Raw genomic sequence first — 23,710 nt, forward strand, 5'->3', positions numbered from 1 at the left:
GAATGGAACTCTGGTCTTCGGTGTGACGAGCGAACGCTTAAACCACTTTGCCACCCCACCGCCCCGCAATTCAACAATGGCTTTAAGGCTGTTTGTTTGTTTTCCTGTTGTCTTTTTATTTGTTTTAGGAGGGACAAAATCTCTCGGAGTAATGGAGTGTAATTCTGAGTTGATGGTTGGTTGAGTGAGTGAGTGAGTTGATGGTTGAGTAAGTGAGTAGGTGAGTGAGTGAGTTGATGGTTGAGTAAGTGAGTAGGTGAGTGAGTGAGTTGATGGTTGAGTGAGTGAGTGAGTTGATGGTTGAGTAAGTGAGTAGGTGAGTGAGTGAGTTGATGGTTGAGTGAGTGAGTGAGTTGATGGTTGAGTAAGTGAGTAGATGAGTGAGTGAGTTGATGGTTGATTGAGTGAGTGACTTGATGGTTGAGTAGGTGAGTGAGTGAGTTGATGGTTGAGTGAGTGAGTGAGTTGATGGTTGAGTAGGTGAGTGAGTGAGTTGATGGTTGAGTAGGTGAGTGAGTGAGTTGATGGTTGAGTGAGTGAGTGAGTTGATGGTTGAGTAAGTGAGTAGGTGAGTGAGTTGATGGTTGAGTAAGTGAGTAGGTGAGTGAGTGAGTTGATGGTTGAGTGAGTGAGTTGATGGTTGAGTAAGTGAGTAGATGAGTGAGTTAGTTGATGGTTGATTGAGTGAGTGACTTGATGGTTGAGTAGGTGAGTGAGTGAGTTGATGGTTGAGTGAGTGAGTGACTTGATGGTTGAGTAGGTGAGTGAGTGAGTTGATGGTTGAGTGAGTGAGTTGATGGTTGAGTGAGTGAGTTGATGGTTGAGTGGATGAGTGAGTCCGGACACAACCTCTGGTACACGCTCCTCCCACTGACAGGTATGTATTATGTTTTGTTTGTTTGTTGTCTAACGCCGTACAAGCAATATTCCAGCTATACGGCGGCGGTCTGTAAATAATCGAGTCTGTACCTCTCAATCCAGTGATCAACAACATGAGCACCGATCGACAGAATTGGGATACGATGACATGTGTCAGCCAAGTCTGCGAGCCTGAACACCCGATCCCGTTAGTCGCCTCTTACGACAAGCATGGGTTACTGAAGATCAATTCTAATTCGGATCTTCACTGGTCTTCAGATTCGTGTAACCTGTGGCATTTCTGTGTATTCCATGTCAGTACGTATTGACACAACTACGCCCTAAAAGCTTTATATTGTAATATTATCCCATATTGGGATACTATATAGGGCGAGAAAAGCACCAGACCTTACTCAGAACGCCTTTGCAAATACACTTAGTTTTGACTTGTAAATATTCGATAACACCCCAAAGGTTGAAGTAAAAGCTGTTTACTTGGGATCGGGTGGTCGCCTGAACTTTGCTCATGCTGTCAGCCACGTGTTTGCAGACTATTGTATTATATCTTGAATATCGCACGCCGCCATACAGCTGGAATACTGCTGAGTGCGGCCTAAAACAGAACTCATTCACTCATGAGTATCGCTAATCGCGGCCCACAACATCTAGACCAACATCTTAAAACTAAAATATTACTGACTGTGATATCAATACCAAACACAAACAACAAAGCAGAACAGAGTTAATCGAAACAACATATCTATCTATTATATACTCATGCCAATAATGGTTGTCACCCCTTCCCCACCCCAACCCCCACACACCTCACACCCTCATTCCCCACACCCCCTCTCCAATTACAAAAATTGAAGGGGGTGACAACCATTATTGGCATGAGTATATAAACATTTGACAAGTCATGGCCACGTACTAAACATGCACACACTAACGTGTACCTAACAGAAGCCGTCCGGATTGGTGGGTGTTCGCATTGAGGAGGTCCGTTCCAAAGAGGATCAGGTCTAGTCTGTTAAGCTATCTAAGAATCCCCATAATAGACATAAATTGAAATTTCGAAAACGGAATCGACTGACACCCCTTGACGGTAGGAGCCTGGCGACTGTTGACGTGTCTGTGTCGGGGCTATAGCACATAAGTATGTGTTTATTTTCCCCTGAAACTTTGCGATATAACTTTATATATACTATACGACAAGGTTTAAAATCTTTCAACGTATAGAGAGGTCGGGTATCACAATGCAGAGGTCGCCGAGGCGTGGTAGTAAACGCTTCGTTCCGGACTGAATGTTTCGAGAAAGCGACACCCGACATTCAACTCCTTGGGATGAGCTTGTATGATCTTTAATGGCCCAGACATATACATTTGTGTACATTCCTTCTTTTGTCTCGAACACATCAAAGGTATATATACCAGCCTTTGGCGAATAGTTACGTCTCGTTCTGAAACCGGTTTCTCTGCATTGAGTGAGTTATCTTTCCTAGATGTTCTCTCGTGAGTCTCGTGAGAGTTATCTACCTTTCGACGGAGCTGTTTGGCTCGTACGTGTAATTTTCTCTGTTTCTAAACCAATTGCCAGTGAAATAAATATGTTTTCCTCTCCCAGTGCTTGCATATTTTGCTTGCTTGCATTTGTTGAGTAACCTGCCCGTGGACTGAACCTGTTTGCCTAGAAAGAGTAAACTGCCCTTGGACTGAACCGGATTGCTTTCATTTGGTGAGTAACCTGCCTGTGGACTGAACCTTTTGGTTGCCGTGTGGGAGTTACCTGCCCTTGGACTTAATCTGTTTGCATGCCTAGAAAGAGTAAACTGCCCTTGGACTGAACCGGATTGCTTTCATTTGTTGAGTAACCTGCCTGTGGACTGAACCTGTTTGTTTGCCGTGTGGGATTTACCTGCGCTTGGACTGAACCTGGATTGAATCTAATTGTCTGCTTTGGAGAAGTAACCTGTTTTCGGGCTGAACATGTTTGTGTGACGTATATAGCTGCAGTTTGAACTGGGGGCGGTGGGGTAGTCTAATGCTCAAAGCGTCCGGTCGTCCGATTCCCTACATGGGTATAATGTGTGAAGCCCATTTCTGGTGTCCCCCACCGGGATATTTCTGGAATATTTCAAAAAACATACTCACTCACTCAAGTTAGCTGCGGCTGAACCCACATGAATAATGTAACCCTTGCAACTGAACGTTTGATATTTACAGACAAATTTCATTTGTGAGGTGAGGTGGAAGTGGGTTTAACGTCGTGCTTGAGAATATTTCGCTCATATGACGACGTGCATGCGTGTGTATGTGTAGCTGCTTGTACTAGCCCAGACTTAAGCCGGTGTTATAGTGCTAGCCCACTGAGATACCATGCCGCAGTGAAGCATGAATACCCCACTCAGACACATTATACTGACTCCGAGCCGACCAGTCCTTGTTGTACCCATTAATGCCGAGCGCCAGGCAGGGACCAACAAGTACCATATTTTAACGTCTTTTGGTATGACGCGACCGGGGATCGAACCCGCGACCTTCCGCTCTCCCGGCTGACGCTCTAACCACTACACCACGGAGGCGGTCCATTTCATTTGTAATCAAACAACCTTGGTCTACATTTACACACTGTCATGGTTGCGTCCTCGTCGTCATCTCTTTCCGTGACATTAGGAAAATCATTGTCAAGTAGCCTGCAGACCACGCGAGCATTCAGCAGAAGAACTAATTGAGTGACAACTAATATTGATCACTATTGGGTGTGGCTAGCCCCGTGAAGACCTGTCCCTGTCCCTATTCGCTGAAGGTATTGATTGACGTTATGATATTAGTCGTAACGAGAACAGTATGGAAAGATGGCGTGACTGTATAATCATGCCATGACTGTTTCATGACATGACATGCTGTCATGGTGGTTTTGGAAAGTCAGAGTGATTAAAGCGTTCGGGTTCGATTCCCAACCGGGTTCAGTTCTCTGTGTTTATATCTCAGTCGTAAAATGAAAATGCTGCAAATCGTCATTTTCATTTTACAAGTCCTGTTTCAATTGTAACATCGTTCGTTCGTTCGTTCGTTCGTTGATTCGGGGGCGGTGGGGTAGCCTCATGGTTAAAGCGTTGGCTCGTCACGCCGAAGACCCGGGTTCGAATCCCCACATGGACACAATGTGTGAAGCCCATTTCTGGTGTCCCCCCGCCGTGATGTTATTGGAATATTGCTAAAAGCGACGTAAAACCAAACTCAGTCAGTCAGTCGTTCGTTGATTCATTCATTCTGTCCTTGTAACTCTTGACAATATCACAGGAGGCGACTAACGGGATCGTGCACACGTGTAAACACCGACGTGCTCTCTTACTGAGAATGTTGTATTTACACAGCCGGAGATTTTGACACGCCCCTAATATCATGATACGATTAATCCTGACCTACGGTCAATAATAACTGAGATTAAACATTAAAGGGGCGTGAGGCTGGATTTGTATCCCAATTGCCTAGATCGATGCTTATGCTTTTGATCACGGAATTGTCTGGTCCAGACACCATTATGTACATACATATAGCTGGAATATTGCTGAGTGCGACGTAAAACTGAACTCACTGTTGATTCGATTGTTCTGGACAAGTCGAAATAATTGACAAAAAATGTAACTAAACTCACTCACTCACAATCGACCAGGCAAACCAGTGAATGATGATATGATCAACTTTCTACTGACTGACTGACTGACTGAGGTTGGTTTTACGCCGCTTTTAGCAATATTCCAGCAACATCACGGCGGGGAACACCAGAAATGGGCTTCACACATTGTACCCTTGTGGGGATTCGAACCCGGCGTGACGAGCCAACGCTTTAACCACTAGGCTACCCCACCGCCCCTCAACTATCTACGTCGTCATGACAACTGATACATGTCTATGTTTTTTGCATTATGACATATATAGTGTATATAGAGTCGCTTTTCATTGAAAAAAGCCAGGATTTTATTGAGCATTGTTAAGTTTAGCACAATAATGAACAACGACTGACTTTACTGGTGAAAATAAGATTCTATTGCGGTATCTAATATCTATAATTTACAAGCTTTTTTCAGATAAAAAGAAATCTTGCGCATGAATGCTCAGATCTAGCGATAGCCTACATTTTATAGCACACAAACCTGTCGCCCTTCACTGGAACGTAGCACCCCGCCTGGTCACAACGACTTAATAGAGCTGACGATATCAAGTTCACAACAGACACTCTTAAGTACAGATGTGCTAACACTGTGTCTGGGACACGACGGGGCGGTGGGGTAGCCAAGTGGTTATAGCGTTCGCTCGTCACGCCGAAGGCTCGGGTTCGATTCCCCACCGCCCCTCCCGATATGTGAAAAGGATTTACACAGCTGGATACGTGCAGTGTCTAAATATAGTGATGATGATGATGATGAAGATGATGATGAAGATGATGATGATGATGATGATGATGATGATGATGATGCTGCTGCTGCTGTTGCTGATGCTGATGACGACGACGACGACGACGATGATGATGATGTACGCCTCTCAGTGTCGGGGCAAGGATTTATACCAAACCAAAGAGAATCACACGTACTTCACCTAGTTAGAGCTGACCCCTCGGAGCAGGTTTAGAACTAGGTTAGGGAACGTCAAACAGAAAAAATGCTTTCATCTTCGCAGCCCGGTGAGGCTCCAGTATGGCACAAATACCAACCAAACTGGAGGCGAGACTTGCATGAGTGCCCAGAACCCTTCCAAGAATCTCGTGGACACATCAACACAGGTCAACACTTCTTGAGCGTACGACACCAGCTGGATGGCCAGACATCCCACGAGTAACTGACAAATTACTAAAGCAGAATCAGTGAGTGAGTTTAGTTTTATGCCACTTTTAACAATATTCCTCCAATATCACGGCGGGGGACACCAGAAATGGGCTTCTCACATTGTACCCATTTGGGGAATCGAACAAGCGTGACGCCTTAACCACTAGGCTACCCGTCACTAAAGCAGCATTAACTAATGGGATATTGCTGAAAACCCTTACTCACTCTTTTGAACATTACAATTTGTATGTAAACGTTGCGTACGCCAAGGTGCCGTATTGGCATGCGGCTGCTTGTAACAGGTTTAAAAACATATTGTTTTTCAAGACAAATTTTGTCTTAAAGGGCTAGTATTTCTGGTGTCTCTCGCCGTGATATTGCTGGAATATTGCTAAAAGCGGCGTAATACCATACTCACTCACTAATAATAAAATAAGATTATATTGTGGTATCTAATATCTACAATTTACAAGCTTTTTTCAGATGAAAAGAAATCTTGCGCATGAATGCTCAGATCTAGCGATAACCTACATTCATATAGCACACAAACCTGTCGCCCTTCACTGGAACGTAGCACGCCGCTTGTCACAACGACTTGGTCTCTCGCCGTGATATTGCTGGAATATTGCTAAAAGCGGCGTAATACCATACTCACTCACTACACGAAAATTAACCTTTTTGTCTTGCATTTTGTCAGCATGAATTTTTTTGTCAAAGTTGTTTATATAGCTAAAATAGTACAGATATCACAAGTAATATATTTATTTGTTGCATTATATCGATTCATATTTTGCACATTTACTGAGAGTTGTATGTCCACAACAAACACTCCATGGCTTATTGCCCTTCAATGCTCACTATACTGAAATATATTTAACGCGCCATCCAACAGTGTCACCCGTGAAGCTCCGGGTTAGAATGAGCCTTCAGTAACCCATGCTTGTCGTAAGAGGCGACTATCGGGATCGGGTGGTCAGGTTCGCTGGCTTGGTTAACACATGTCATCGTATCCCAATTGCGTAGTACGATGCTCATGATGTTGATCACTGGATTGTCTAGTCCAGACTCGATTATTTACAGACCGCCGCCATATAGCTGGAATATTGCTGAGTGCAGCGTAAAACTAAATTCACTCACTCACTCCAACAGTGTCCTTTATCAGTGCGAGTTACTGACAATGTGATCACACCAATATATACTCATGCCAATAATGGTTGTCACCCCCTTCAATTTTTTTTAATTGGAGAGGGGGTGTGGGGTGGGGGTGTGATGTGTGTGGGGTTGGGGTGGGGAGGGGGGTGACAACCATTATTGGCATGAGTATATTTGTCCATATGCGGTATTTAAGAACGGACTTAAATTTGTGTGACTTTAGTGGAGGCACACATGTAAACACCGCCATGCTCTCTTACTGAGAATGTTGTATTTACTCAGCCGGAGATTTTGACACGCCCCTAATATCATGATACGATTAATCCTGGCTCACGGTTCATAATAACTGAGATTAAACATTAAAGGGGCGTGAGGCCGGATAAGACGATGGGCGTTATATATCGTAAATGTAAGTATAACATATCTTTGATCTGTGTATCTATATCGAAGTCCGCTCAGCTGGATCGAGGATCCGTTGTCGAGGGGGTCAAGGTTGTGACGTCACAGGCTGATTAACACTATACCGTTATAGAGGTAGTGAGAGTTTGCGGTCACTCAGGAAATTGGTTTTAGTGACATCATGTCATCACACTCGGTTATACTCTGAGTCCCGCCTCCGTGGCGTCATTTATTTGGAGAGCGGAAGGTCGCGGGTTCGACCCCCGACCGCGTCATACCAAAAGACGTTACAATATGGGTGTATTTCCAGAGTGGCCCCTCTGTCTATTACGTAACCACCAACTTCAAGGGCCACTACGGGACAACTCGTTAAGAGTGAGGGAGTGAGTTAATACTTAACGTCACATCGGCAATATTTCAGCCATATCGTGACGAGAACATTTGATATTGAAATGAAACACATGTACATTATCAAAACCTGTCGACGAAGGACAGTAAAACAACTAGATTATCACAATTAGAATTAAAACTAGCGTGAAAAGTTTAAAACAAATAGCACTATTGGGACAATACAATATAAAATCAGGCTATGGATCGCCAACAACAGAAGGTAGATCACCATACTAGGGACCATGGGGACTTACAGTACCTTTGCTACCTGCATGGACCCTAGTTGGATTTACACCATCCCTTCAGCTGCTGGCGATTGTAAGAAATGTTAGCCAAAATTAAAATGACAAAAATTCTACGTTTAAAAATCCTGGCAAGTTTAAATGGACTTTGAACATTTTGGGACTTACGTACCCTCTAAGGAGGACAATAATTTTACACTACTTCAACCCCCTTTGAGGGTACAGCCACTAACAATCTCAGTTACTGATCTAAACTACCAATAATAAAAAATATATCTATTTACAAATCAGTTAGCAAGTCTAATTTTTTTAAAAAGGCAATAATTAAATGAGAACTTATAGTACTAAAAAGATCCTTCATAGTTTTTACTTTGAAACAACTCGTTAAGAAGGTGTGAACGTGGGGGCCAGTGTGGGAACACTTAGGTGTTCAGGGGCCACTCTGGGAAGGGTCGTTAATAAGGCGTGAAAACTCAGAGACCACTGTGGGAAGGGCCACTCCGGGAATAAATCAAAATATGGTACTTGTTGGTCCCTGCCTGGCGCTCGGCATTAATGGGTTCAACAAGGACTGGTCGGCTTGGAGTCAGTATAATGTGTCTGAGTAGGGTATTCATGCTTCACTGCGGCATGGTATCTCAGTGGGCTAGCACTATAAAACCACCTTAAGTCTGGGCTAGTACAAGCATCCGCACATACACATACACACGCATGCACGTCGTCATATGAGCGAAATATTCTTAAGTACGACGTTTAACCCCATTTCACCTCACCGTATTTGGTGGGTGAGTGAGTTTCACATCGACCCCACATGATAACTGATTCATTCCAGGCTCTGAAGTAATTATCTTGACGGGTACTGCACCATTTCAGTACTTTACCTGACCCTCATATTATCAGCGATGACCCATCTTGGCTAGTACAAGCAGCCACACATACACATACATAAGCGAAATAATCTTAAGCGCGACGTTAAACCAAATTTCACCTCACCTATTCTCTGAGAACCAGGAAGATACAGTTTAGAATTGTCGTAAGAGGCAACTAACGGGATCGGGTGGTCAGGCTCGCCGACTTGGTTGACACATGTCGTCGTAACCCGTATAGCGCAGATCGATTCTTGTGCTGTTGATCACTGGATTGCGAAGTCCTGACACGAATATTTACAGATAATTATAGGTGAAATATTGCTTGTGCGGCGTTATACAAGAAAGAAACAAACAAACAAACAAACTCTGAGCTTACACTAAAGCCCAAATGCTGGTTGTTATGTGCGACCAACCTGGTTTTCCTGGGATGATCTTGTTGCTACTAACGGGATCTGGTGACTGGCTTGATGTGGTTGATACTAGTGCTTTGGTCCAGTTGACACACACACACACAACACACACACACACACACACACACACACACACACACACACACACACACACACACACACACACACACACACACACACACACACACACATGACCAGTATTAAACGCACACGATATTGATGTCAAAAGGTAATTTCCTATTCAACTGTTCGGACTCTTTTAACGAGAGTATTACATACTACTCACACTTTGCTAAGGATCACAAAAATTCACAACTTTACTTAAACGTAGATTTATCATTTGAAATTGAATCCATTTAAAACTGGATAAATAATAATCTGGCAACCCATCTTTAGGCAAACTGTCACTTAACTGTAACTTTATGCACTTGATACATGAGTAACCATAAAAATGGTGTTCATGGCACCAATGAACGATTTTGCAAATCATGGAACAAGTCATTGACAAGTACACAACACCTGTCAATAGCAGGTATGGGATTCACAAGATGCAATGACATACTGAAACCTAGGATCCATGCTTACAATAAGCTTAGATATTTCAACCAAATTTGACCCCACATCATAATTTTCTGTCGAATTCATGATTTGATTCTTAGCAAAGTGTGAATAGTATACATCACCCACGAGATATACTTGGAGATAGACATATTGTCTGTACTATTCAGCGTAAATAGACATCTAGTTTATTACCGTCTCTCACATAAAATGGTCTCATACAAAAGTGAGGTGAGGTGAGGTGAGGTGAGGTGAAATTGGCTTTATCGTCGTGCTTGAGAATATTTCGCTCATATGACGACGTGCATGCGTGTGTATGTGTATGTGCGGCTGCTTGTACTAGCCCAGACTGAAGCTGGTTTTATAGTGCTAGCCCACTGAGATACCATACCGCAGTGAAGCATGAATACCCCACTCAGACACATTATCCATTACCCCACTCCGAGCCGACCAGTCGTTGATGTACCCATTAATGCCGAGCGCCAGGCAGGGACCAACAAGTACCATATTTTAACGTCTTTTGGTATGACGCGGTCGGGGATCGAACCCGCGACCTTCCGCTCTCCGTGCGGTGCATACAAAAGTACATTATGTCATCATCAAAAGCGAGCCACCCGTTCATTATTCTTGAGGCGTCAAAGTAGACAGTGGATAAAGAAAGTGAAGGTATCTTCTATACCGTCCACCTGTAGCTCTGGATAATCGACGCTGGATTTCAGTGTTCGAAATAACCACTGGCCGTGGCTAGTAAAAATTCAGTCGGGCCAATAATTCTCCATAGTCACTGGCCGACTGGCTAGTGAATTTTCATTTTGTAAATATATCACTCTCTCCGACTTGTTAAGTTATAATACACTTTTAAATCATGCAAGATTATGGCCTGATGGTTAAAGCATCCGCTCGTTACGATGAAGATCCGGGTTCGATTCCACACATCCTGATATACAAAAACCCTACTACATCAATGAGAATCTACCAAACTTGTCTTAGGCTTGTATAGTAATTAACTGGTGAATAAAAGCATTCGAAATTCAGAAATGAATTGCAGAAAACACCGGTGTCGAGGAATAAAGTTTCATACAGTTTAAGTAAAAAATATCTAGAAGGAAGCGATGCTACTATTAGTTAGCTAATTTTAAAATATACATTTTCTTAAATTCGAGCCAAAACACTGCAAAACCTGAAGTGAAAAACACGAAAATGATACCTGTATGAAACACATAGCCATCAAATAGCCATTTCATGTTTCTCTTATTCACGGGGGCGGTGGGGTAGCCTTGTGGTTAAAGCGTTCGCTCACCACGCTGAAGACCCGGGTTCGATTCCCCACATAGGTACAATGTGTGAAACCCATTTCTGGTGTCCCCCGCCGTGATATTGCTGGAATATTGCTAAATGCGGCGCAAAACCATACTCACTCACTCACGTTTATTCATGGTTGCATGTTTTCTTTTGTTGGGCCGTGTAGTGGTTGGTGGCATATCAATATTTAAACCAAAACAAGATTTTCAACGCTGTGATTGGGAAGCATACAGGAAGAACAGAAATCTGATTTCTGCAATGCTGTGTTTATTTTTCTCAGCTTTGAAAATATGGTGAACTTGGTGCAGGTGTGGCCATTCTGTGACATCCCCGTCTCGGCGTTGGTCAAATAGCACCAACGAGCATGAAGAAATACCACTCTCAAAGTTCTCAAAAAGGAACAGATTTTCTCTCTCATCATTTTAGGGCTAACCCCATTCATTGCTTCTGATAGTACAAATTTTTCAGATAACACTGATATGCAAAATCAATGAGATTTTTGTCAGACCTGCGCTTCATTCACTTACACGAATCCGAGAAGGCTGACGGAGTTACCGCCCTTTATGCGCGATATTCTCTTCCCTCGTCTCTTCTCTGCAAGTTATGTTTGGAGCGGAATAAGCCGAGTAGACCCGAGCGGCTCTTGTGAGCGTTTTCATGCTCTGGTTCCACGATTTCAGAGAGTTAACGTGGACGCAAAGATTTCATATTTATATATATATGTTTTCTTAAGTATGTCAGTTTAAAAATACCTGTCCTAAGAACAACATGGACATAAAAAGCATAATTTCTAATTAGAAAAACTTCAGTCACAGATGTTGATTGCACTGACGAATACTTTAGTATAACGTCATGTAGATGTCGACTTACGTGTAGATGTTGACTTACGTGTAGATGTCAACTTACGTGACGCAAAATTTTGTTTAACCACAATATGTCTGTTATTTTGGTTAGTTCTGTCACATTCCTGTCTCTGTCCGGCGGAGAGAAAAAAAGTCTGTGTTCATTGTTTAACTCTCGGCAATATTCCAGCTGTTCGACGGTGGTCTGTAAATAATCGAGTTTGGACCAGACGATCCAGTGATCAACATCACGAGTATGGATCTACATAATTGGGACACGATGACATGTGCCAACCAAGTCAGCGAGCTTGACGATCCAATCCCGTTAGCCGCCTCAAACAAGAATAGGCTGCTGAAGACAATTCTAACTCGCATCATCGCGGGTGGATAGATAGAATAGACTCTTCAGGATGTGCTTCTTGTTTCGGCTAAACAGGGAAACTGATTGTGATTTTCATTTCATAAGCGTGACTAGCATGCTCGGCCTAAGTAAAAACAAACAACCTTTAAACTTATTTTTTCTCTCTAATATCTGATTTCCAGCGTTGACATGTCCCGTTGAAATTAATAACTCTAATATTGAAATACGTTTTACACGATTGGCTGACATATTGCCAAAAATTAAAATTTTAACTCACTCACTCTAACCCGCATCATCGCGGGTGGATAGATAGAACCCGTGAAGGTCCGGGTTAGAATGAGCCTTCAGTAACCCATGCTTGTCTTAGGAGGCGACTAACGGGATCGGGTGTTCAGGCTCGCTGACTTGGTTGACACATTTCATCGGTTCCCAATTGCGCAGATCGATGGTCATGCTGTTTCTGAACAGGTTGACCAATATTTAGTTGTTACACATGACATAATGACTTCACAGTGATACGACCCAATAACCCATGCTTCGAAAGAGGCAACTAACAGGATCGGGTGGTCAGGTTCGCTGACTTGGTTGCCACTTGTCATTGTATTCCACTTGTGTATATCGATGCTCATGCTGTTGATCACTGGTTTGATTGAGACTCGATCATTTACTAGTACATACAGCGGCCGTATAGCTGGAATATTGTAGGGCTATGATTTTTTAATTTCTGATTTGTTTGTTATAATTATTATGTACAACATTGAATGTACATTACGTACAATAATGAATTTATAAGCAAACCTGAATAAAAAAATGGTGACCGGACAAAATCCACCCGGACATAATCCACCCCGGACAAAATCCACCTCGTCTTAGCCCAAAAATGGACAAAATCCACCCTTCTCAAATTGCTATTGTTAAAAGTTTTAGTGTGTCCTGATCTTTGATCAAGTTGTTTTTCTCAAGCATTGCAAGCATTCTTAGGGTGGAATTTATTAGGGGTGGATTTTGTCCGGGTGGATTTTGTCCTAGGTTGCAATTTTGGGGTGGATTTTGTCCGGGTGGATTTTGTCCTGGATTAAAAAAAAATACTTACCACAATAATGAATTGTTTATGTCTTTTTTAGAACCGACTGTAACTAATCCCCCTATTGTCTGCCTGTCTGGACCAGTTACCTAAACAAAAGCAGCGGGCACAGTGAGGTGGCCCCGAACAACCAAACCAAATTTTAGTTACACGTGACCCTGTCCAGATTGGGTTGAGTAGCCGCACGCACAAGTCCCACAATCTTGACAGCGTTGTTGTAAACGCTATTTCACCTTAATTTTAATGTTAATGCCCTTATTCTGACTGAATGTCGTCAAGAAGAAAAATGAGACGTTTGGGTAGTGAAACACAAAACTGGTCTCACAGCATCTGTTAAGATGAATGGTTAAAATGTGTCGCTTATCTTATTTGCGTTGATTGATGCTCATGGCGTCAACCATTGGGTGCCTATTTTCAACCCGACTCGTCTCTGAGCTTGCAAAGCTGAGAGCAGCGTTTTGCAAATATAAAGTATATACAAACAATGTAGATCGGGAGACCACATTACACATTCTATTTATATATGACCTAACTGTGCCTCATGTAGGTCAGCTGATGTGTAAACAAAGGGGAATCCCCTCTGTCAAACCATTTCCGGGTCTGCGGGTCTCTAAATATAACACAGTCCGATACATCATCAGTTACATCCTTCTTGATCAAAACAGCTTTCATTGTTGTAACGCGATACCGCTGGAAACAGTGACGTGGATGTGTTATGTAGAAGGTCAAGGGCGTATGCAAGACACATTTTGACATCAGAATGTTTCAACAGCAGTAGGAGATGGTAAGTATCAGTTTGCCTGGAATACTTTTCTCTTCTTGGACTTAATATATATTTATATCTGGTTCATTTAAATACAAACATTGAAAATATAAATCCACGGGTTCGAATCGATGTTCAGACAGATATTGTTTCCAAGTCGCCAGTATCATTCTCGAGCCTAAGTTGTAGACGCCTGAGATTACTTCAGGTTTTCCTCCCCATAAAGCAGACACGCAGTGATATAGCCGTAATAATGTTCAAACCCAACTTACTATCGTATGTATTAAATGTAGGAAACATAAACAAATTAAACATTTTCAGTAAATTATTGATATCACTGAGTGCCACAAAAGTGTCGGGGGCGGTGGTGTAGCCTAGTGGTTAAAGCGTTCGCTCGTCACGCCGAAGACCAGGGTTTGAAAAGTATTTCCGAGTAAAACCGACTAACCCCAGTCCTGCACTCAACTGCTTGAAAATACCTGTGGTCACATTTGGAGTAGTGTAAAGTCCCTATATGGACAACTTGGATGTACATTTATAAAACACATCAAATGCACGAAAAGGCAAAACTGGTATTATGAACAAGGAAGATAACTCCATGGAGATATATTCTGGAATACAATCACCTCTCTTTTGTACATTACATATCTCTTATTCCTCATGATCTGAATACTGGCTTCCAAACCACATGTTTATATTATTGACTGTGTTGGTTTACTTATCATATCCTATCAATCCCACGAATTCTATTTCCATCTATGAGGCTTCATGTTTCAAACTGTTGTGATATGGCTGAAACATTGCCGAAGTGACGCTAAATATTAACTAACTCACTGTGTATCATATATATGATAAAGATACTAATAATATATATTATGTAAATATTATTTATTTGTTTTATTTATTTCATTTAATTAAAATCTATTTATATTGCCCCGAGTTCGAGCTAGGCTGCTCACAGGCGCTTTGTTTTCTCCTCTATCCTTAGATGTCAATCTCACAGCACATCGTATTTCAATCTCAACTCCCTGAGGAGTATACAACTCTTGCAGACACTAGGCGCACCATGTTAATGTGGCATTCCCATCCTTACGAGGTACCCATTCAGAACTGGGTGGACTTGGACAGATAGTCACAGTACTTTGTCCAATTTTCCTGCACGTTGCTGTACCCGCAACTGGGTGTTTGCACGTATTCATGTGGCCACCATCTGGTCATATACCAACGAATTCTTGGTTTCTTTTAAGTGCACAGGGTTGTGTACTGTACACTGGGGGTTGTGACAACACTGAAAGAGTCTGCACACAAAGTTGACTGCAAGTTTATTAGACCCAGTGACAGATGGGCTCGATACTGGCGCCTCAAACTCGCTGGTCACTTGCCTGGCGCCTTAGCCAGCTCTGCCACCATACCTCTGATATGTATATGATTTTAGTGCAGCAATTTTGTAAATTAAATTTGTAACGGTGCTCATATCAACCCGGAAACGTCGCATTCATCGTGTACGGTTGTCGCTATTTTTTTCTGTGTTTCGTATTTCCCGACCTCATTGAAGTTGGTTGCTTGGTTGTTTAACGCCGAACTCGCTAAGAGAGCACGTCGGTGTTTACACGTGTGGCTTCACTAAAGTCACACACATTTAAGTCCGTTGTGAAATACCGCATATGAACAAATATATGTGTGTGATTACATTGTCAGTATCTCTCACTGAACTTTTTTTCATGTAACCTTTATCTGGACCAGACAATCCAGTGATCTACAACATACCCATCGATCTAGTATTGATACGATGGCATGGGTCAACCAAGACAGAGATCTTGACCACCCGATCCCGTTAGTCGCTCCTGCGACAAGCATGGGATGCTGAAGATCAATTCTAACCTGGATCTTCACGGGTATCCCTTAGACTAACGCTTAGTTCCTGAATATATATAATTTTGATAGCAGCAAATAAACCCATTTAAATTGAAATGAGCCCCAGTGAGTTGCAAGATTCCTGAACCTGAGGAAATCTAGACTTGCTTCATTTTAGGCTTTAGCATTGCAGAGAGGGCTTGGCAGTAGGGAAAATAATGTGGTTAAGGGACTGTGAGACAGACTAGGGTATCCTTCATTGAAGTGTGAGTGAGTCCAGCTATATGTCGTCGGTCTGTAAATAATCGAGTCTGGACTAGATAATCCAGTGATCAACAGCATGAGCATAGATCTGCGCAACTGGGAACCGATGACATGTGTCAACCAAGCCAGCGAGCCTGACCACCCGATCTCTCTAGTTGCCTTTTACGACAAGCATGGGTTACTGAAGGTTAATTCTAACCCGGACCTTCACGGGTCATTGAAGTGTGAGGTGAGGTGAAATTGGGTTTAACGTCGTGCTTGAGAATATTTCGCTCATATGACGACGTGCATGCGTGTGTATGTGTATGTGCTGCTGCTTGTACTAGCCCAGACTTAAGCTGGTTTTATAGTGCTAGCCCACTGAGATACGGTGCCGCAGTGAAGCATGAATACCCCACTCAGACACATTATACTGACTCCGAGCCGACCAGTCCTTGATGTACCCATTAATGCCGAGCGCCAGGCAGGGACCAACAAGTACCATATTTTAACGTCTTTTGGTATGACGCGGTCGGGTATCGAACCCGCGACCTTTCGCTCTCCGGGCGGACGCCCTAACCACTACACCACGGAGGCGGTCCATTGAAGTCTGATTCTGATGGGAAATAATAGAAAGTTTTCTAATCGTGATTTTTCCCGCCTCTGTGGGCATTTATGCCCTAATCCAATAATAATTACTCTCACATATTCACACTCAATAAAAACATCAAGTGAGTTTGAACGTCGTTTATCTACATTATAACAATACCAATGTGTATCATATATCAATTAAATAACTATTACGAAGTGATCTATATTTAATAAAAATATCTTAAATTGGTTACACAGTTAAGAAAAACACTTTTTCTGGGTTTTATTATGGTATTTTCCCGCTTTCTTATTGGTTGAGGGCAGAGATGAGCACATACAATACAAACTGCATGATTTAGACGTTTTATGTCCACAGAATTATCTCCCCTGGTCGTTTGTGGGATTTTACGTGACGCTTCCTGAAGTCGATATTGTTATGTGTGACCATACCGACGCTTAGTCTCTGATTATATATACATGTAATTCTGATGCAAACAAGTAGATCCATCTGAACTGAGGAGGATCCCAGTGAGCTCAGAGATTTAAAACCTGAGGACATATAGACTTGCTTCATCAATGATTTTGTCTGGTAGAGTGGGCTGGGCGGAAGGGAAGATACTGTGGTACAGGGAATGTAAGGTTAATCACAGAGTGAGATTCTTTACAACATCTCCACTGTTCTCTAGGGCGAGTGGTAGTTCTGCAGAATATGTCTGGGGCAGACTGACTGACTGAGTTTGGTTTTATGCCGCTTTTAGCAATATTCCAGCAATATCACGGCGGGGGACACCAGAAATAGGCTTAACACATTGTGCCCATGTGGGGAATCGAACCCGGGTCTTCGGCGTGACGAGCCAACGCTTTAACCATTAGGCTACCCCACCGCCCGTCTGGGGCAGAAGGACTTCCTCTAAACAGAGGCAGTGAGTGAGTGTGTGAATGTAGTTTTTACGCCACTTTTAGCAATTTTCCAGCAATATCAGGGCGGGGGACACCAGAAATGTGCTTCACACATTGTTCCTATATGGGGAATCGAACCCGGATCTTTGGCATAACGAGCGAATTCTGTAACCACTTGGCTGCAGCACCGCCCTTTCTCTTAACAGAAGTACAATCTATAGAACGCCCTTGCTGAAAGGTTATTCTTGGACAAGAACGCCTCGTAAAGACAACAGAATGACGTCACTACAGGTTCTGCAAATGATAATGACCAACAAAGAGAGCTATATATTTTGCAACTACCCCGATGCATCACGATTGAAACCACGGAATATTACGAGTGCCATCGAGTGTAACAGACATGGTCTGTCTTCACCAAGGTGTTTTGTTAATACGGTATATTGGTGTAGGTCCAACTTCCTCCTTTTTGATTCCATGGAGATTCGGCGTAGAATTGGTTCCCAGTAAACCCATCGTCGATACTGCAGGGTCTCAGTTCTAATGTGAAGTACCCTTGGCCCATTCCGAACTACAGCTTCGACCAGGAAGTGACGTCACCTTCTCTGTCTCTATAGCAAAACGCACACTGTACTTTTATTGGACGGCTATGTATAGCGAAAGATAATATATCCCTGTGCGTTTAAATGCACAATGTCACACCACATTTCTCGAAAAATAATAATAATAATAATGCATTTCTCTCATTAATTGTAACTATCAATCTTCAGGGAAGCTACCATATAATTTATTCTATTTATTTATTTATTACGTATTTAGATTACAATATTAAATTAAAAAGTACGAATGAATTAATGCAACGCTGCATTAAATCGACTCTACCGGCCGAACATTACTTCAAGCCAAAACCGGGGCGGTGGGATAGCCTACTGGTTAAAGCGTTGGCTCGTCACGCCATAGACCCGGGTTCGAATCCCCACATGGGTACAATGTGTGAAGCCCATTTCTGGTGTCCCCCGCCGTGATGTTGCTGGAAAGCGGCGTAAAACCAAACTCAGTCAGTCAGTCAGTCAAGCCAAAACCCATAGAGTTATGTCCCCTGGAGCGCTCTGTACGACTATCTGGCGCACAACTTGAGATTGAAACCAGTTCGGCAAACAACGACAACACTGCGTGCGACAGTTTTCGATGTACGGAGCATTATTGTTCCCATTCCATATGTTGCAAGTTTTCTCTTTTTGGAAGCTGTCCACCTCGAAGTTTTAATCATCGATTTCAGGCAAGTCGTAAGGGATAATATGTCTTTTATTGCATTAATATCAAGCTAAAGTGAGTGCATATGCCCAAATATATATAATATGGGCCAAAATATTGTCGACAATGTGTGGCAATGTGTGGCACAATGTGTGTGCTTTAAAGCTAAAGATGTGTTACTTCAGACTAATCAACCGACATCAGGCCAATATTCAGGTAAGGATTCGTTACCTATTGTATTGGAATGTTGTTTACATATATACTTATCCCACATATATATGCATGTATGACAAGGTTTTTAACAACTTATTTGTGTGAGTGAGTTAGTTTAGTTTTACGCCGCTTCTAGAAATATTCCAGCAATATCATGGCGGGGGACGCCATAAAATGGGCTTCACAATGTGGGGAGTCGAACCTGGATCTTCGGTGTAACGAGCGAACGATTTAACCACCACCCCAATTTTGCGTGAGACTCGTGAAGATCAGGACTAGAATTGATCTTCACAGCCCATGCTTGTCGCCACGGCAACTAACGGGATCGGGTTGCTGGCTTGGTTAATGCTGCTCATCATATCTAAAGCGCATGTGTTGATTCGTGATAGTAATGTGATAATGTGTGTACTTCATTGCGTTAACTTCCACTCACAATGTGTATGCAACCCGTGAAGATCCGGGTTAGAAGTGATCAAAACTAACCTCACTCACTCACAAAGTGTATGCTCAAAGCGCTTACGTTATTAGCCTGGTCCGTGGATCAGTGTGCGCCACAATCTCATCCCTCCGGGTACCCATTCACTGCTTGGTGAACTGAGGCTGTTTTGAAAATCAATTGCCTGAGGTGAGACCACTTTGTTTCATATGCTTGCTTCGTTTTGGGGTGGGACTGAAACGTTAAAGATACAGCTAGAATAGGTTGGGATATTTTGGAAAACACAAACGTCGAAGTACACTTTCCGTCAATTTCGATAACTTTGTTGAAGCACGTTTCGCGAAGACCGGTTATGATGGAGACGCCTATTACATAAAGTATATTTCACTCTCAAATGCATCACTAAAATTCCTCATGCGTTTTAGAATCAAACAACAAATGGTCTTTGTCACCACAGTCAAGTGTCTAGATGAAATATGGAACATATTGGGTTTGAAGACGAACCATGTCATATAAAAGTATAATACTTTATGTATAACAATATTATGGTGGTATGATTTCGCGTGATTGATACTAGTATATAAACAAAGAAAGATTCAGAAATTATACGGTGTAGCATTTTCTCAAATTTTCAGAAATCCATTCGTCTATTCGTTGCGTGCACTGGCTCAATAGGTTTAGAATATGCATGGAAAAAGTGGTAGCAAAAAATAAGAAATAATAAATAGATACAATGCAATCATTCATACCAAATTGTCAAAGTTTCCGTGCAGCGCCAATCACTGACGCAAAATCACGCAGAACGACAAGGGCCCTGATTATCGGTATTTCAGACTTCCTCTCTCACTTACAGAGAAAAAAAGAAATAAAACAATAGATAAATAACAATAAACAAATAACAATAGGCAGATGGTCCGGATGTTTCTGATTATTTACATCACATATTTATGGACAAGGGAAGGTCCCTCGAATAATCAAGCCTGGGTGCAGAAGCCGCCATTTTGTAAGAAATCTAACATGGGTAATGATGTCATGCGTCAACATTGTGGTACATATATATTTGACAATTTCTTTCTGTAACAATCACCACATCCTGCTGCTTACACTTTCTGTATTCAATGTATATTTTGCTTATCGTTCATCAAGTTGCCACGAAACTAATTTCATTATCTACATTTACCCTTGTTCAATATGAGGTGAGGTGAGGTGAAATTGGGTTTTACGTCGTGCTTGAGAATATTTCGCTCATATGACGACGTGCATGCGTGTGTATGTGTATGTGCGGCTGCGTGTACTAGCCCAGACTGAAGCTGGTTTTATAGTGCTAGCCCACTGAGATACCATGCCGCAGTGAAGCATGAATACCCCACTCAGACACATTATACTGACTCCGAGCCGACCAGTCCTTGATGTACCCATTAATGCCGAGCGCCAGGCAGGGACCAACAAGTACCATATTTTAACGTTTTTTGGTATGACGCGGTCGGGGATTGAACCCACGACCTTCCGCTCTCCGGGCGATTGTTCAATATGATATCATACGATGGATAAAGGCATTTTCCCGCCTCTGTGGTTTTTGCATCCTTTTGAAAGGTTTTTGACACATTTAGTGTAGTAAACCCTATTTTAAACCTTTATACAAGTGTTAGAAGACGAAACTTTGGCATAATTGTAACGTGTACGTTAGTTCCTATGTTGTACAATATTCAATATTGTAATTTCATATAACCAGGTAAATGATCACAGATTTAATTGAAAGTTATATTTAAAACGGACAATATCAATTTAAGAAAAATGTATTATGAAATGTATATTCAAACATTTTTAAAGATATTGTGTTGTTCATTGCGTTTGCTTTTGTCGTTTTTTTGACAAACAATGATGTACATGTACAGGTAATATGATTGGCCAGGTGGGCGTTTCATATTGTTTTCGATAATATTATTAATTCATATTCGAAAAGAAATATTGTATTGACAGGATATCAAGCTTTAACTATAACTGCAGGAAAACCAAGTTCTATCGATAGTCAACTTCTTCACTGCAATGAGTGCGACGTTTCGGTGTATAGTCTGTTTGCAGAGAAAACGTACCGATGAATTTCACTTTAAACAAAAATGTAAATGAAATAAAGTGAAATTAAGATTGCAAATCCTCATAATTTTACCTTGCCAATTGAACAATAAAGTATCAAAATTTTATTCAACTTAAGATAAAAGTTGTTTAACAAACGATCATAGTTTCACATCGCTATTATTGGATTGTATTACAAGGGGGTATGCACATTAAATGAAACCCCTAGAACAAGAAGGGTTGGTTTCTACGGTAGTATAAGTTAACACTCATCACGTACTGCACGTGCATTTGTTTCACTGTTCCAACTTCTCCGCTTACCCCCTTGTAATACAAACTAATAATAGCCCTTTGAAACTGTGATAGTTTGTTAAACAACTTTTATCCTAAGTTAAATAAAATACTGAGATTTAAATCTTCAATTGACAAGGTAAAATTATGAAGATTCGCAATCTTAATTTCACTTTATTTCATTTACTTTTTTGTTTAAAATGAAATTCATCGGTACGTTTTCACTGCAAACAGACTATAGGTACCGTTATCGTTATCAAGCGACACCGAAACATCGCACTCATTGTAATAACGAAGCTGACTAGCCATAGAACTTGGTTTTCCTTCATCATTACAACTTCTAAATGCCTCTCAAAGAAGATGTAACTATAATTCTACAAAAACTGTAAATGAAACATTATTCTGATAATTCCTTTCAAAAAGAGCATTTTTTCTGCATCTTTCGTAGGGTAGTTATGAAAAGAAATAGCCAATGATAATAATCATATACAAAAAAGGCTTATCCTAAAAATATATTCGTGTGTTTTGAATTTTTTTTTTATATTTACACTTATTTTACGTCTATTTATGATCTGTCGAAAGAGCGCCATATTCTGACAGACAAACTGAAACCTTCTACACAAATGACGGGAATTAGGTGAGATATATACTAATCAACATGCCAATGGCGTCCTTCTCTGACTTCGCTAATCACATAAAACATGCAACTAAAATGGTGTAATTTTTTTCAGTAATTTCATAATATTTAAAGATATGGCGAGTAATCTATTAAGAATGGTGGACCATTATTCAAAACACATCTGCACAAACAGGATAGTGTCGGAATCTACGAACTAATTTACATATTGGATAGGGCCATCCAATCCCTATTGCGTGCTTTCTCATGTAATAGAATGTCATCAATTCTTATAAACTGATACTGCCAAAACGTATCCGGTTACAGTGTGTATCTTTGTACTGGAATTGTCTAGTTCACCGTGAACAAAACATCACGAAAATATAGTGTCAGACTAGCACTTGGTTGACACATGTCATCGTATCCCAAGTTCGTAGATCGACTGTTATGCTGTTGATCACTGGATTGGATTACTTACGGACACTGCAAACAGATGGAATATTGCTGAATACAGCGCTCAGCAACAAGCAAACAAACTGTATGACTAACCTGGTCTTACTGCCGTGATCTTGTCGCGACTCACGGGATCTGATAACCTGGTGATACATGAGCGAATGAATGAGTGAGAATGATGCTCTTGATATCGATCACTGGACCGCCGTCATATTGCTGGAAAATGCTGAGAGCAACAAACAAGCATTCATTTTGTGTGAATCACGAGATCACGATAAAAATGTAAATTATGAGAGATTGAGTGAGTGAGTGACTGATCCACTGAGTGAGTGAGCGAGTGAGCATAGGTTAAGGCCGCTTTTAGCAATATCCCAGCAATATAACGACGGGGGACACCAAAATGGGCTTCACACATTGTACGCATGTGGGGTATCGAACCCGGGTCTTCGAATGACGAGCGAACGCTTTAACCACTAGACTACTCTACCGCCCCAGTAAGTTATGAGGGGCGGTTTGGTAGCTTAGTAGTTAAAGCGTTGTCTCCTCACGCCGAAGACCCGGGTTCGAATCCCCACATGGGCAAAATGTGTGAAGCCCATTTCTGGTGTCCCCCGCCGTGATGTTGCTGGAATATTGCTAAAAGCGGCGTAAAACCATACTCAGCCAGTTAGCAGTCAAGGCGCAAATTATTATCCTGGATAACATGTGAGGCGCTAAAGGGTTACCATCATAT

General features: G+C 41.8%; 1 long non-coding RNA gene across 1 annotated transcript; it reads left to right on the forward strand.

The window, feature by feature from the left end:
* The first annotated feature begins 1,453 nt into the window (after nucleotides 1-1,453).
* Nucleotides 1,454-23,565, forward strand: LOC124286226. The gene is made up of 3 exons (XR_006900988.1): nucleotides 1,454-1,464; nucleotides 13,131-13,135; nucleotides 23,473-23,565. It is a non-coding gene; the product is annotated as an uncharacterized LOC124286226 (long non-coding RNA).
* The last annotated feature ends 145 nt before the right edge of the window (nucleotides 23,566-23,710 follow it).

This window comes from Haliotis rubra, unplaced genomic scaffold (assembly GCF_003918875.1).
Source record: "Haliotis rubra isolate DU_JTF1 unplaced genomic scaffold, ASM391887v1 Scf379, whole genome shotgun sequence".
In the NCBI taxonomy this organism is placed as follows: domain Eukaryota; kingdom Metazoa; phylum Mollusca; class Gastropoda; order Lepetellida; family Haliotidae; genus Haliotis; species Haliotis rubra.